We start from the raw sequence: 14981 nt of genomic DNA, 5'->3' as shown, positions 1-14981 counted from the left end.
CACTTCCCAACTCCACAACTTCTGTTTCTTGGCTCTTTCTTCAGCCTCTTGACTGAAACACCCTAGATCCACCCAACTACACTGAAGGGTGTGAAATGTTGCAAATCCTACTCTGTTCAGTGTGAAGACTGCTATTCTGTGTCCCAAACTGAGCCTGCCCTCCCCTAAGGGGAATTGAAGATGATTGCATAAGGTACTTCCTGCAGCCCAGAGTTAACTAGAACAGTTATAATTATAGAAGAGACAGAAGGGGCCCCAACAGGTTGGTCAACTCTTTGTGGCAGGCTGATCTGGCTCTCAGCCTCTTGCACACATTACTTCCTGGTGTGGATAGATGCATGAGCAGTATCTCTACCACCACCTCGGGGTGAACAGGTGCTGTGTTGTCTGGTTGATCCTAGTGTGCCAGCTCAAATAGACCATCAATCCATCAAGAGTTTATTGAGCACTATTATGTTCTGGCACATGGTAGGTACTTAATAATTTTTTTGATTAATTGGTTATAGGGTTTTGGAGCTGGAAGGAATTTTACAGATCAGCTAGTGTAGCCTCCCCATTTTACAGATGAGGAAACTGAGGTCCCAATAGGGAAAGTGACTTGCCCAAGATCATAGAAACAAGTAGCAGTTGAATCTACACTAATCTCCTTTCTATGAATTCCTAACATCTTTAAAGGATTATCACACAGTTTAATACTTACTTGTCTTCTAATTGTTTCAGATGTTTTTATTCTATCCCAGCCTAGAATAAAAAGTTCAGTAATGTCTTGGATCATGTCTTATGACCATCTGACCCTCTTCCCTCTAAAACCCTTCACGCTTGATTGTCTCTAAATTCTAAATCCAGTGCTCTCTTCACTATCCCACATTATTTCATGTAGAGAAACTTTAAAGCTGTTAGGAATTCAGAGAAAGGAGATCAGTGTAGGTTCAAATTATCAGAGAAAGCTTCATGGAGGTAGTGGAAACTGAATTTAAAAATTAGTTTGGATTTATATATGTGTAGGTAGGAGAGAAAAGAGAGCACAACCAGGCAGATGGAACAGCATAAGTAAAGGCACAAAGGTGGGGATGAGCATAACCTGCATAAAGGCCTTGATATGAGTAAAGAAAACTGGGTGCTGGGAAGTAGTGGGTCATGAGACAAGATAAGAATATTAGTGCCAGATTATGGGGAAAAAAAGCCAAGTAGAGGGACTTGGATTTGTGTGAGGCAAAAGGGAGCCATTGTGGGTTCTTGAGGAGGATAGCAAAATTATGAGATCTTTGCTGGAGCAAAAGACCCTTACCCTTTAATTCAGCAGTAACATGGTTCAGTCTTAACTAACCTGGTGTTATTGTTGTTCTTCATTCTTGAAGAGGACCATGGCATTAAGGATATGATGCCATAACATGCAAGTGAGTTTAAGTGAGGGAGAGCTGTGCAAAGTCATCAGCTTCATTCTCTCTGTTGACGAAAGTTGAAAGAGGAAAAGATAAATCTGAAAGACATTTTGAAGGAGAAAAAATTGAAAGAGTTAGTGACAGTTTAAATCGAAGGGAAGAAGAATAGGAAAGAATCAGGGATCTATTCAATAGGCTAAAACATCTGCCAAGTGACTATTATGTACAGAAGACTGTGTTAGGCACTAGGGAAGGCTCCTAGATTGCTAGCCCATGAGAAGGAAAAATGGTAAGTACTCAATTCATATGAATCAAACAGTTGGGAAAGAATGCCAACATGGGATCAGCAGGCAAGTTCATTTTTAGACATGCCGAATTTCAGTGTTTTACTTACACACTAAGCAGCCCCTAATAAATAGTTTTGTCCTAAATGAAAGATACTCTTGCTATATTTTGCAAAAATTACAGGAATTACTTCAGAGCTATTTGTAATCTTTCAGGAAATTTGTGGAATAAAAGGCTTATGATGAACAGAAAATGAACAGATGTCTTTCTTTTCTTAAAAAAAAATAAGGAAAAAGTGACATTATGAAAACAATGTTGGTTCCTTAGAAAATCATATAACAGATTATTAAATGTATGCTTTTTGAACATTTAGACATGTAGGCAATGACCACTGGGACCTAGCATGGATTCACTAGAATAAGTCATTCCAAATGTATCTCATTTCCTTTTTGAGTAGGCACACCAGCCACCACTTCTTCAACTTTTCCCACTCATGTCCCTTTTTGTCTGAGAAATTTTTATGTGACCTTGAGTATAGGTATATATACCTATTTACAAACCTAACATTGACTGATAATAAATCACCCTCACATTCAGTTGAGACCCCATATAGGATTGTGAACCACAGTTTAAGAAGTTGGTCACTAGATTATCCTAGCAATAAGAACTACTCTTGGATCTTGAGAGGCTATCTAGAGCATTCACTCCCTCTCCTTCCTCCACTAAAGGACTCCTCTACTCTGGACTTCTCCCATCACTTTCCCTCTATCTCACACACCATCTGAATGGAGTCCTTGTAAGAAGCTAACAACTTAGAAGGAAGAACAGACTCTTTCCCTCACAATCTGTGGTTATCCCTTACTTTGGTACCAAGAAGAGGTAGAGGAATCAAAGCTTGGGTTTTCTAAGATCTCCCAAAAAGAGGAAGTGGAAAGGTACTCAATGTACAATATGAATCAATTATGGGACAGGTATTTATTTCCTACACATAAAAGAAATGCTAAAAGACACAAGAGACTCATAATGAACATTAATCAATAACTTTTCCTCTATAGCTGTTATAAATATTGGAACATAAAATAGCTTGTGAGATGACTAAATTGATAGTGTTACGTTTTCCCTCAGTTCTATACTCTTTTCTCAAAGTCCAGGGCTTAGCCTCTTCCTCTTACCAGTGGTCATCTTCTCTGAGGCAGAAACTTCCTTTACCACCAATCAGCTCCACCAGATTGATTCAAGATCTCTGGACTTCTTAAATTCACAAATCTAGACCTCCAAATCTGGACATAACTATCACAAGTTTAATGTTAAGTCATTTTTTTCAGAAAAGGAAACAAAAAATTGTTTTGATTCTCAAAACCTTTATTGACAGCAAAAGTCAAAGTAGCCTTAATATCTGGTTAAATATAAATGTATAAGTGGCCAGACCACAGGGCATATGATGGGTTAAGATAGAAGGAAGGCTAAAAGGTCTCTGCCCCAGGTTGCTCAGTAACACTCTGAAACACTGTGCAGCTCAGGGCCTCCGTACGAGCTCATCTACTTGCATCTTCCCATTCTAGCTACCATATGGGAACAGTGCAATGATGCCCAGAATTGAGCAGAAGGAGAGAGGGTAGTGTTTCACTCTTTTCCCCCAAAAAAGGGAAGTCTAGTAAAAAAAAAAAAATAGAGCTTCTTAATGAATTAATCAATTATTAATAGAGCTCCTTAATGCAAGGTGTTGAAGGAAAATAAGCCAAGGCAGAGTCATTCCCTTCTGAATCTTTGGCTCTTTGTCCACAGCAGCCAATAAGGGAGTTGTCATTTCAACTTTCAAGCCTTGCTGTACTGAGTCATTTTTGGTTTGGAATATTCTCCAAGGTTTTCAAGTGCTAAGCTAACGCATTACTGGTTAGCCAGATTCAGGAACTGCACATTTCCCGTTCAGTTCCCATTTACACTGTTTCCCACCATCAGCTATTTCCTGCCTTAGCCAATGAGTTGGGGTGATTTGGCAGTTGTTCACATCCCCAATTCTGGAGGGATCACAGGAAGGCTGTAGCATTGTTCTTCCAAAAGCTTCCTCACAGGTTCCTGTAAAGAATCCGAGTGAGTCTTGGCCATGTCCCATGTGTAACTTTTTGCTGAGAAGATTGTAGTTGTCTGATGGGATGCCAGGAAGCACAAGAAGGGAAGCCCATCCTCTCTGTGCATCGATTAAGTTTCCTTTATTGATAACCTATGTGTGCCTTGGAAACCTGGCCAGTTCCCTGAGTAAACGAGTCATGCCAAAGGAATGAACAAATATTCTCCTTGGTGGGTCCTTTGAAGTGAAGCACTTGGAAAGCTGCTTTAAGAATCACATATCAAATGAGAATATGTGGAGGTTTTCTTGGAAGCAGCCTTATTGAAATAAATAATTACTCTAAAATCGCAGCCAGCTGGTAAAAATGCAAACGTTTATTTCTCCTTCCAAATTAGCCCGGTTAGTTGAAGCCTATCTCTCTGCCTGGCTCCAAGAGATCTTGCAGCTTTGTCCTTGGCTTCTGCCTCTGCTTTCTTCAGCCTCCAGCCAGCACCAAGTTGGAAGATGCAATGAATCTCTCTGTACCTCCAGTCAGTTCCACCAGAAGAAGTAACTTCAAGCTTCAAAAGCTCCCTATATTTATGTGATCTCCCAAAGGTCCCTCCTCCTGGAGGGAGAGGGATTCTGGGTTATCTCCCAGAGTGCTCTCTGGTCCTAAGGAAGGTGTGAATTCAGATATCTCTTTCTAGACCCTGAATCTCCCAAACTGTGAACTCCATTGAGTTTTTAGAGCTCTCTAAAGGTGTGAACACAAGTATTGTTTCCATCAGTTGTACTTAGTACCTAGTTCAAGTTCTGGCCCAAAATATCTCTTTCTAAGATCAAATCAACTCCAATGTCTTAACACTTTGTAAAGATTCCAACAAGAATACTTAGCAAGTGCCTTCTTTGTTCTCAGCCTATTAAAAACCTGTTAGTGGGAAAGGGGTTTTGAGAAACTCACCCAGGAGAGAACGTATACCTTGCCTGGGACCCTCCCATTCTGAGACCTGAATGGCTGTGCCTTAGGATTCTCCCAGCCAAGCAACTCAAGGATTGTACTTTCCTGGAATGGGTGATGATGTATGGTGTATGTTGCTTGTTTGTTTATTTCTTATGTCTTTATTGTTGTGGTGATCACTGTTTTTGTTGATTGTGTATTTACTTTTATGCTATAAGTTTCCTCTTCCCTTATATCTTGTTTGAATCTCAAGGTTCTGAGCAGTAATAAACTTGTACCCATCCTAGTTAAGTCTGTGCCTGTTGAATGCAAATTCTAAATCTAGATTAACCTTATAATTCCTCGTGTTAAAGAGTTTCAGTGAGATTGTGTGGCACAATTTATAATTGCCTCTTAAGGATCAGGTAAAGAGTCTCTATAGCCCATTTAGTTAAGTCCCTAATCAATCTCAAACATGACAGTCTGTAAGGAGAGTGTGAAGATCTCAATCATCCCCAAAAACAAAGTTATGCAAATCGAACAAACAACCCTTTTCAAAGATTATCAGAAACAATTACCTGTTTAGTATTTACAGAGGGCCTGTCCTAACCCAAGAAAGCAGAGAAAAAGAAAAAAAATACATAAAATTAGAATAAAATAAACTTAACAAAAGTAAAAAAAGAGAGAAGAAAAAGGAACAACTGAACTTCCCCTCTCAGAATGAAACTTTAATGCCCAATGAGCTCCCAGAATATTAAGGAGTCTCCCCTACATAGGGCCTTGGGATTAATTGGAGTTTACCTGTTCATGCTCAGGGGAGGAACTGAAATAGGTTGGGGGAAAATTCTCCTGGGTCCTTTCAGCACATAGGACAAACCAAAGATTTTCCTAGTGTATCCCTGCCAAATCAAAGTGCCATGCAGATAGATGTTCAGACATGTCTCCAGGGGTCCCTGTAGAACATAGATTACCCAAATCTTCCACAATCATAGGGATCTCTGCCGATGCATAGAATAAGCTGAATGGAAATTCTGAGGTCATCTGATGATAATATAAGCAGATTTACTTCAAAAGGAAAGAAAAAAAAAATCAATTGTGCCTTAACCACCTGTGAGGAATCCCAAAAGAAGCCAAGATTGATGGGAATCAGTTCCTCCCTCAAATACCAGAAAAGTTCCCCATTTCTAACAATAATAACCACTATTGAGGGCAAGGAGTTTAGTACACTTATCCTTTTGGTTGCTTTTTCATCTCAAAGTTTAATCCTTTCAGTGCTGAGTAATACAAGAGGCATTGTTCATTCCCCAAATACTCAAATGCCAAATAACTGTGAATATGGTTTTCTGGAATTAGAAATGGTTTCTTTGCTCATTCCTTGCTCATTCCTTGCTCATTCCTTGTTCACTATTATCCAGTTGCACTATTATCTAGCTATAGCTATAAGAGCAGCATGGAATAATGACTTAAGAACAAGTCAAGAAGACTCTAGGACCACCTCAGATATATATAGATTTCATGACTTTGGGCAAATTTCTTAGTATCACAGTGCTCTAGGTAATTCTCTAGTATTAGAAATTGGAGATCAACACTGATGGGGGAGTTTCTTCACTAGGAGCTCTCTACTCTGATCACAAACCCAGACACAAATGACTTATATAGTATATCTTCATATACTTATATGCTTATTTCTTTGGATATTATACAGTTTGACTGGAGACGGGGAATACTTTAGAGTTATACTCTCCGGCAAGAGGCAAAGCTAGTCTGGGGGCACATCTTTATCAGTGATACCTCTCTAGAGTTGACCAACTAGGGACTATTTCCCAGTTCCCTCCACTTACCTTCAATTATACATAGAGACAAACAATGTTTCCTTGGAAAACAATGCTTTCAGGACTCAAATTTAAGTAGATGATTTCCACAGAAGAATAATGATAAAAATAGAACAATTCCTACATTGAGTACAGAGGTTCCTGATTCACAAAATCTTTTAAATATTCCCAAGAGCACATCACATCTCTTACTTTTTCTCTGGCTTCTGATCAACACTGTGATTTACAAAATGATTAAACATGGCTCCATAAGATTCATGTTAAAGCATGCTATTAATTTCCTGTCAGGTTCCAGAAAGAGGCATATTTTTTAAATGAAATTAATTTTTTCAACGGACAAAAATTGTTTTTTTTCCTGTCCTATTTCCACATCTCGAAAATTTTGTAACAAACATGTAGAGTCAAGCAGAACAAATTCTTTCATTGGCCTATGTCTCATTTTTTGGACATGGCCAAGATAAAGATTTATTTTGCTTGACTATGCATATTTGTTTTTCTTTTTCTTTTATTTTAATTCTGGGGAAAGGGAAGAGGTATGAGGAAGAAATAATTGATTTTTGCTTTTTGAAAAAAATAAATTAAAAAACTTTCTCTGAGAGAGCAGCCAAAAGTGCCTGGGTCACCTCTCTAGCATAGTCCTCAGCATCATTTTTAGATGTTAATGGCTCACGGCAAGGGAGAGGGTCGTCACCTATTTCCAAATATACCCAGATACATATCTGCTAATTGCTTGTTTCCTTCCTAAAATAGTGCCAGTGCAATATTGTTTTTCTTTTGGCTCCATGTCTGACAGACAACTGGCTTTGCTGCTTATCATTGCATGAGGGACATTCCTCAAGCAACTCTAACTCCAACCCCTCCTCTTCAATTCTTAGCACCTCTAGGAAGCACTGCAGTGAAATATTATTCAGCTGAAAAAGTTTATTCAGCACTTCCTGTGTGTTATGTACTGTGCTAGGTACTGGGAAGAGATACAGCCAAACATCAATTTTGTATGGAGGAGGGTGGGTAACATTCCTTGAAGATGGTACAAAAATTTTTTAAAATGTGGATGTTGATACATTGAACTTATGAGAATTAAGGGGTTAGGTTGCCATGACCACAGAAAACTCTAATTTTTCATTAGAGAATGCTGAAAATACTTTTTTTTGCATATAATTCTTTAAACCAAAACATTAATTGTGATAACATGCACTTTTCCTAACACAGTTATTATGAAATAATCCATAAAATTCAGTAACAAAATAAAACTGGTAACATACAAAACATTTTTTCTTGCTAGTAATTCTCTAGATATTTGTGACCTTTTTGTGCTAACATATAAAGAAATTTATTTCAAACAATACCCACTTTTCATAACACATGAAATCTTGTATTGTATATTGTATATATTGTATAGTAAATAAAATTCTAAAATTTTTTAAAATCTCAATTTGATCTTCCACTGTGTCAAATGGCAGTGTGAGGGTATAGTACTGCTGTAAACATCTCTACCTTGGTTGTCCTCTGATAACACCAAGACTTGACATTATTTCTGACATCCAGTCTTTCACAACTGGGGATGACACTGGAAATGATGAAGGATGTACCTGCTTGAAATAATATATCCTACTAAGAAATCACCCATCCACAAACTTGTGTGCATTGCATCTCTCATTTTTTTCTCTTACTTACATATCCATGAGTGCTCATCAGGTTTACAAAAATAAAAATGAAGTTACTAACAAAATCATATGAATGCATAAAGCCAAAATAAACACATGAATGTTGACGATTGTACAAAACTTAGAAAAGAAATGATAGTTGCTTTCATAGAATTTGCATCCTACTTAACGAGATTTATATAATCTTGTAAGATTTACCAAGAAGTAGGGAGAGCCTGGGACCTTCAAAAAGACAAATACTTCCCTCCATTTCTCCCTCATCTACTTATTATTATGAATTATGATAGTGTTGATTAGGGGACCCAAGTTTTACCATAAATGAACATCAGAAGAGAGGGGCAAACCTTTTTCTATCCCAGAAAATATAAATAGTAGCAGGTACCTTCTCACACTAAAGTTCAACAGTTAATGTATCACTGCTTAATTAAATGCTGTCTTCTCTTAATAAGCTAAGGAGTACATACTCTACAAATTTCACAAAATCTCAGAAGAGAACTCAGAAACCATATAGTACATGGTACAGAAATTACTGTGAAGTTTTGAAGCTTAGACTAGAAAGAGTATTGGTTCTGAAGTCAAAGGTGATTGTTATTGTTTAGCTGCTTTCAGTGGTGTGTGACTTATTGTGACCCCTTTTGAGGTTTTCTTGGCAAAGATATTATTAAAAACTGAGGCAAACAGGTGAAGTGACTAGCTAGTCACAGAATGAGTATGTCTGAGTAATGTCTGAGATCAGATTTGAATTCAAGAAAATGAATCTTCCTGACTGTAGGACTGGCATGCTCTGCACTATGGCACCACCTAGCTGTCCCTAAAGTCAAAGGAACTAACCTCAAATACCATTTATTTTATTTTTTAATTTTAAAAAAATATTATTTTTTTAGTTTTTTTTCCTTCTCAATAGTACTTTATTTTTCCAACTACACATAAAGATAGATTTCAACATTCATTTTACATTCCAACATTTTCTCTTTCTCTTCTTTTCCTTCCTTTCCCTTCCCTTCCTTCCCCTTCCCAAGCAAGCAATCTGATATAGATTAAATATGTTCAATCCTTTTAAACATGTTTCCAATTCAAATTCCATTTCTGATACTACAGGTGTAATCTTGGCAACTAGATAGTGTAGCCAATGAACCAATGCAGGAGATCTGTTTGATTCCTGCCTTAGATGCTACCTATGTAATGCTGGACAAATCACTCAACCTTGCTCAGACTCAATTTTCTTAACAGAGAGGGGAGGAAGGTGGACCCAATGGCCTATAAAGTCCCTTCCAGCTTGATCTATGATCCTATGATGTCATTTAACCTTCCCAGATTTTCCATCAATAAAATGATGGAGTTGAGCTAGAGGATTTCTGAGATCCTTTCCAATGTCTTGCCTGTGAGTCTATGATTATTGTTCAATTTTGCAAATCTTAAAACTATATAAATCCTAGGGATTCCAATTCCATTCCATTTTTTCACCTCTTTTTTCAGTGAATGCCCTATAATATAGGCCAGCTCAACTGGGCATTCTGGTTAAATGGACTGTTTATATAGTGAAAATAAAATGGGTAATGTTTAAACTATCACAAGCAGCTAAATCTGAGGAAGAGATAAAAAAACACTTCCTCTGCCTTCATTAGAGAAAGGGGGAGGGAGTTATAGTTGCAGAAGTTTAGATATACTATCAGATCCACCTGATGTGTTGGTTAGTTAAGTAAAAATGCTTTCCTCCTCCTTCCCTTTCTCCCCTTTCTCTTTGTTACAGAAGATGATTCTCTGAACAGAGGAGTGGGGAGGTGGCGAAGGGTATATTTGGGGAAAATGGTGATATATAAAGACAAAAGATATCAATGAAAAACCCTACCTAACAGCAGATATCCCCCACTCCTAGCAAGGTCTGAGATCTCACTTTCCCCTTATTTTATCTTTTGTGCCTATTTTTCCCACAGACATCTTTTCAGGATCACATTTTGAAAGTTACAAGAGAGAGGGGGGTAAGGAAGGGGAGAAGGAGTGGATTCTCTTAGCTTATCACATTCCCTTTGCATTTTCTGCTACTCCCATGGTGCTTTGTTTCTTGAGTTCCTGGGTGATCCCAGGTGAATCTTTGGCTCATGGGTCACTTTCTTCCTCACTCTCCTCCTTGGGAGGTGCTTTGAATCTGAGGACCATTGCTCCAACAGCAAAAGCCAAAAGCCAAAGCCAAACAAATCTCCGAGAGTGAAGTAGAACCTGATAAAGATGTGGTCTCTAGCTAACTGTTTATATCTTCTTAGATAAAGGGCTTTTAACATGAAGTTTGTGAACTTGTTTTATAAAACTTTTTTTTTTATATTGATGAAAATAATGTTGATAGTTTTATTTCAGCATCATTGGTTCCCTTTGTAATCCTCTATATTTTATTTTATGAATTTAGAAACATTATTCTGGGTAGGGATCCATGAACTTCACCAGACTCACAAAAGAATGTAGACTAAAATAAGATTAAGAACCCCTACTTTATGTAAAAACAAAGCACAAGATGCAAAGGGACTGGGTTGTCCCTTTAAAACTTCCTGAGTCCCACAATGTCTTATGTAAACTGTGTTGCTCCATTCACTCGCCAAGGTCATTCCAGTGATTATTCAGCCCCATATTTCCCATCTCTTTGAAAGCTCAAGAAACAGAGCATAACATAAACAACAGATAATCTGTGACTCCTGAAGGACTTCTCAATAGAATCACCCCTCCAGCTAGAGCAAGAAAAATGATTTTACTGGCTGAGTTCTCCAGATGACTCATTCTACAAAGAGACTTTGTAAGTGTTTGACTCCCACTCTTTAGAGATCAGACATTTCCACAATTGCTGGCTCTAGTCCAGACTAGATTTCAAGGATAACCATTAGGAACATCCTTTTTTTGGTCCTCCTTTGATTAATCACTAGAGATAAGGCTCAGAACATCCCCTCCCCCTGCATCCTTAATTAGCAAAATTGTATTGTGGGCAAACAATTTGTTAAATCATTCACCTGGACTCGGTCCAGTTTCCATAATAACTGGGTTTTCCAAGTGTACACGGTCTATTAAGAAACATTTATTAAGAGGCCTACTTTGTGCCAGGTATCATGGTAAATGCTGGAAATATAAATAAAAAGGAAAAAAACCAGTATTTACTTTCAAGGAGCTCAAAGTCTAACGGGAGTCAGTCAGTCAATATGTATTTATTAAGTTAAGCACCTACTCTCTGCCAGGAACTTCGTTAGACGCTGGAGATATAAATAAAAGGCAAAAAACAGTTTCTTGCTCTAAAGTACTTCCCAGTTTAATGGCAGAGCAATATGTGAATGATATCTAAATAATATAGATTACAGGATAAATTCTGAGAGGGAAGAGACTAGCATTAATTAAGAGCAAGAACAGGCTGCTTGTAGAAAGTGAGATTTTAGCTGACATTGAGAGAAGTCAAGGAAGTATGGAGGTCATGAAGGTCAGAAGGCAGGGGATGGCCAGTGAAAATGCCCCATGTGAAGCTGTCAACATTAAGAATCCTAAGCTGCCAGCCCAACAAAATGGAACAAGATGACTGATCTCTTCAGCAAAATAAACAGTAGGTCAATAAATAATTTTTGACTGTGCCTTCAATTGGCACATAGCCAACCAGATTTAGGGTGTAGTGTGTAGAGTACTGGACTTGAAATCAGAAAGACTTAACTTCAAGAGTTCAAATCTAGCTGTGTGACCCTGGGCAAATCATTTACTCTAATTTGCCTCAGTTTCTTCATCTGTAAAATGAACTAGAGAAGGAAATGACAAACCAGAATCTCTGCCAAGAAAACCTCAAATGAAGAATCAGAAAAGCCTGAACCAAAATCAGATTTAGGAACTGTTATGTAGCTTTGTAGCCTTGGCAATTGCTCCATTCAATATCTCATTTGATCATCTCACTATACCTGAGATGTAGAGTCTGGCTGTCCCCTAGTGTCGTCCTCCTCCTCCTCCTTCTCCTCCTCCTCCTCCTCCTCCTCCTCCTCCTCCTTCTCTTTCTCCTTCTCCTCCTCCTCCTTTTCTTCCACTTCTTCATATTCCTCCTCCTCCTCCTTCAAAAATTTTTATTTTCAAAACGAATGCATAGTTTTCTTTTTTTTTTTCTTTTTTTTTTTTTTTTTATTTAATAGCCTTTTATTTACAGGTTATATGCATGGGTAACTTTACAGGATTAACAATTGCCAAACCTCTTGTTCCAATTTTTCACCTCTTACCCCCCACCCCCTCCCCTAGATAGCAGGATGACCAGTAGATGTTAAATCACATTAAAATATAAATTAGATACACAATAAGTATACATGACCAAAATGTTATTTTGCCATACAAAAAGAATCAGACTCTGAAATATTGTACAATTAGCTTGTGAAGGAAATCAAAAATGCAGGTGGGCATAAATATGGGGATTGGGAATTCAATGTAATGGTTTTTAGTCATCTCCCAGAGTTCTTTCTCTGGGCATAGCTGGTTCAGTTCATTATTGCTCCATTGGAAATGATTTGGTTGATCTCATTGCTGAGGATGGCCTGGTCCATCAGAACTGGTCATCATATAGTATTGTTGTTGAAGTATATAATGATCTCCTGGTCCTGCTCATTTCACTCAGCATCAGTTCGTGTAAGTCTCTCCAGGCCTTTCTGAAATCATCCTGTTGGTCATTTCTTACAGAACAGTAAGCATAAATAGTTTTCAACATTCACTCTTGCAAAACCTTGTGTTCCAAATTTTTTTCTTCCTCCCTTCCCCCATCCCCTCCCTAGATGGCAAGCAATCCAATAAATGTTGAACATGTGCAATTCTATACATATTTCCATAATTATCATGTTGCACAAGAAAAATCAGATCAAAAAGAAAAAAAAAAAAACGAATGAAAACAAAATGCAAGCAAATAACAAAAAAGTGAAAATACTATGTTGTGGTCTACACTCAGTCCCCACAGTCCTCTCTCTGGGTGTAGATGGCTCTCTCTATCACAAGATCATTGGAACTGGCCTGGATCACCTCGCTGTTGAAAAGAGCCACGTCCATCATAATTGATCATTATATAGTCTTGTTGCTGTGTACAATGTTCTTCTGGCCTGGCTCACTTCACTTAGCATCAGTTCATGTAAGTCTCTCCAGGCCTCTCTGAAATCATCCTGCTGGTCATTTCTTACAGAACATTAATGTTCTATAACATTCATATAGCATAACTTATTCAGCCATTTCCCAAATGATGGGCATCCACTCAGTTTCCAGATTCTTGCCACTACAAAAAGGGCTGCCACAAATCTTTTTGTATTTTTGAGTTCTTTTCCCCTTTTTATGATCTCCTTGGGGTACAGAACCAGTAAAGACACTGCTGGATCAAAGGGTACGCACAATTTGATAGCCCTTTCTTTGGGTATAGTTTCATATTGCCCTCCAGAATGGTTGAATCAGTTCACAGCTCCATCAACAGTGTATTAGTGTTCCTAGCTTCCAATTTTTTTACACTTTACTCCTCACACATTCTCTTCCACACTAGGTTCTTGGTTGTTCTATGAGCAAGATCTTTCATCTCTTGGCTCTGGGCATTCTCTTTGGTTGTTTATTCCCAAGCCTGGAAGGCTCTCTTTCCTCTGCTCTGACTATTGATGTCCCTGACTTGCTTTAAGTCCCAACTAAAACTTTTCCCCAACTCTTCTTAATTCCAGTATTTTCCCTTGGTTAATTATTTCCTATTTGCACATATTTTTGAATGTTATCTCCTCATTAGACTGTAAGCTTCTTAAGGGCAGGGACTCTTTATCTCTTTCTATATCCCTAGCACTTAGCACACATAGCACATAATAGCACTTAAATGTTTATTGAATTGAATCTTCATTTTATAGAAACAGTCAGCAAGAAGTGATTTCCTTAGAGTTCCATAGCCAGTGTTTGATGCATAATTCAAAATGACTCCAAGAATGACACTTCGTTCATTATGGAGACTGCCTCTTATAGTATAGTCTCAAATAAAACATTACTAATCCCAACTATAGAAGACAAGAGTTCGAAATGCAGCGTTCAGATGAACCAATCAACTCAATTTAGAAAAATAAAAAAGACAGAAGTCTCTTCAACTATGCATTTTATTTATTTGGTCTGTATCTTAGCAGATAGATTCTGAAAGGGGAGGGCAGTGATGTTTCCTTCTTATCAAGGGTGTTGGCTTGATTAAGTGTTTAGATGTGATCCAGAATAAATATGGTCGTTATTGTGCTGGCACATTCTTTAAAAGCCTTCATCTTTCTCCATTGTCTCCCTTTTGAGTTGTACCTGATTTGATTACCAGTTTTTGTGAGACTCATTGAAGAATGGAATTATTTTAGTCCTTCAAGGAAACTCTGATCCTAGAAGTCTTATAGAAGACAAAGTGAATAGAGCAGCACTTCAGTAAAAGAAGTGCAAGAAAAGGTGCTAAAATACTCTTTACTAAACAGAGGTAGACAATATCAAAAGACACGACATAAAAAAAAGGATCTGAGGTTTTTAGTAATACAGGCCGGCTATTCTTTGTCTCCTAAGTGTCTCTTTGCTATTGGGCCCACAGCCATTTTGGGATTTTCCTCTTTTTCAAACCCTCCCTAAGAATGATTTCTAAAATTAACTTCCTACAAAGCTTTTCCCACCTACCAGTCAAATACAATGATCCACAGTAACTCTTTAATAGAAGGGCCTGAATTTGAGAAACCTTCAAGGATCAAGCAAATTGTTGCTCTTGATAATTTCTAAGAAAAACTTTTGGATTCTCCATCTCTATGGGAGAAAATTAGTTCAAAGAATCTATTTGTCCTCATTCTAATACCTGACCCCTAGTCAGAA

Source organism: Sarcophilus harrisii, chromosome 2, assembly GCF_902635505.1.
Source record: "Sarcophilus harrisii chromosome 2, mSarHar1.11, whole genome shotgun sequence".
Taxonomy (NCBI): domain Eukaryota; kingdom Metazoa; phylum Chordata; class Mammalia; order Dasyuromorphia; family Dasyuridae; genus Sarcophilus; species Sarcophilus harrisii.
The sequence above is the reverse complement of the archived record's forward strand: the minus strand, read 5'-3'. Positions refer to the sequence as shown.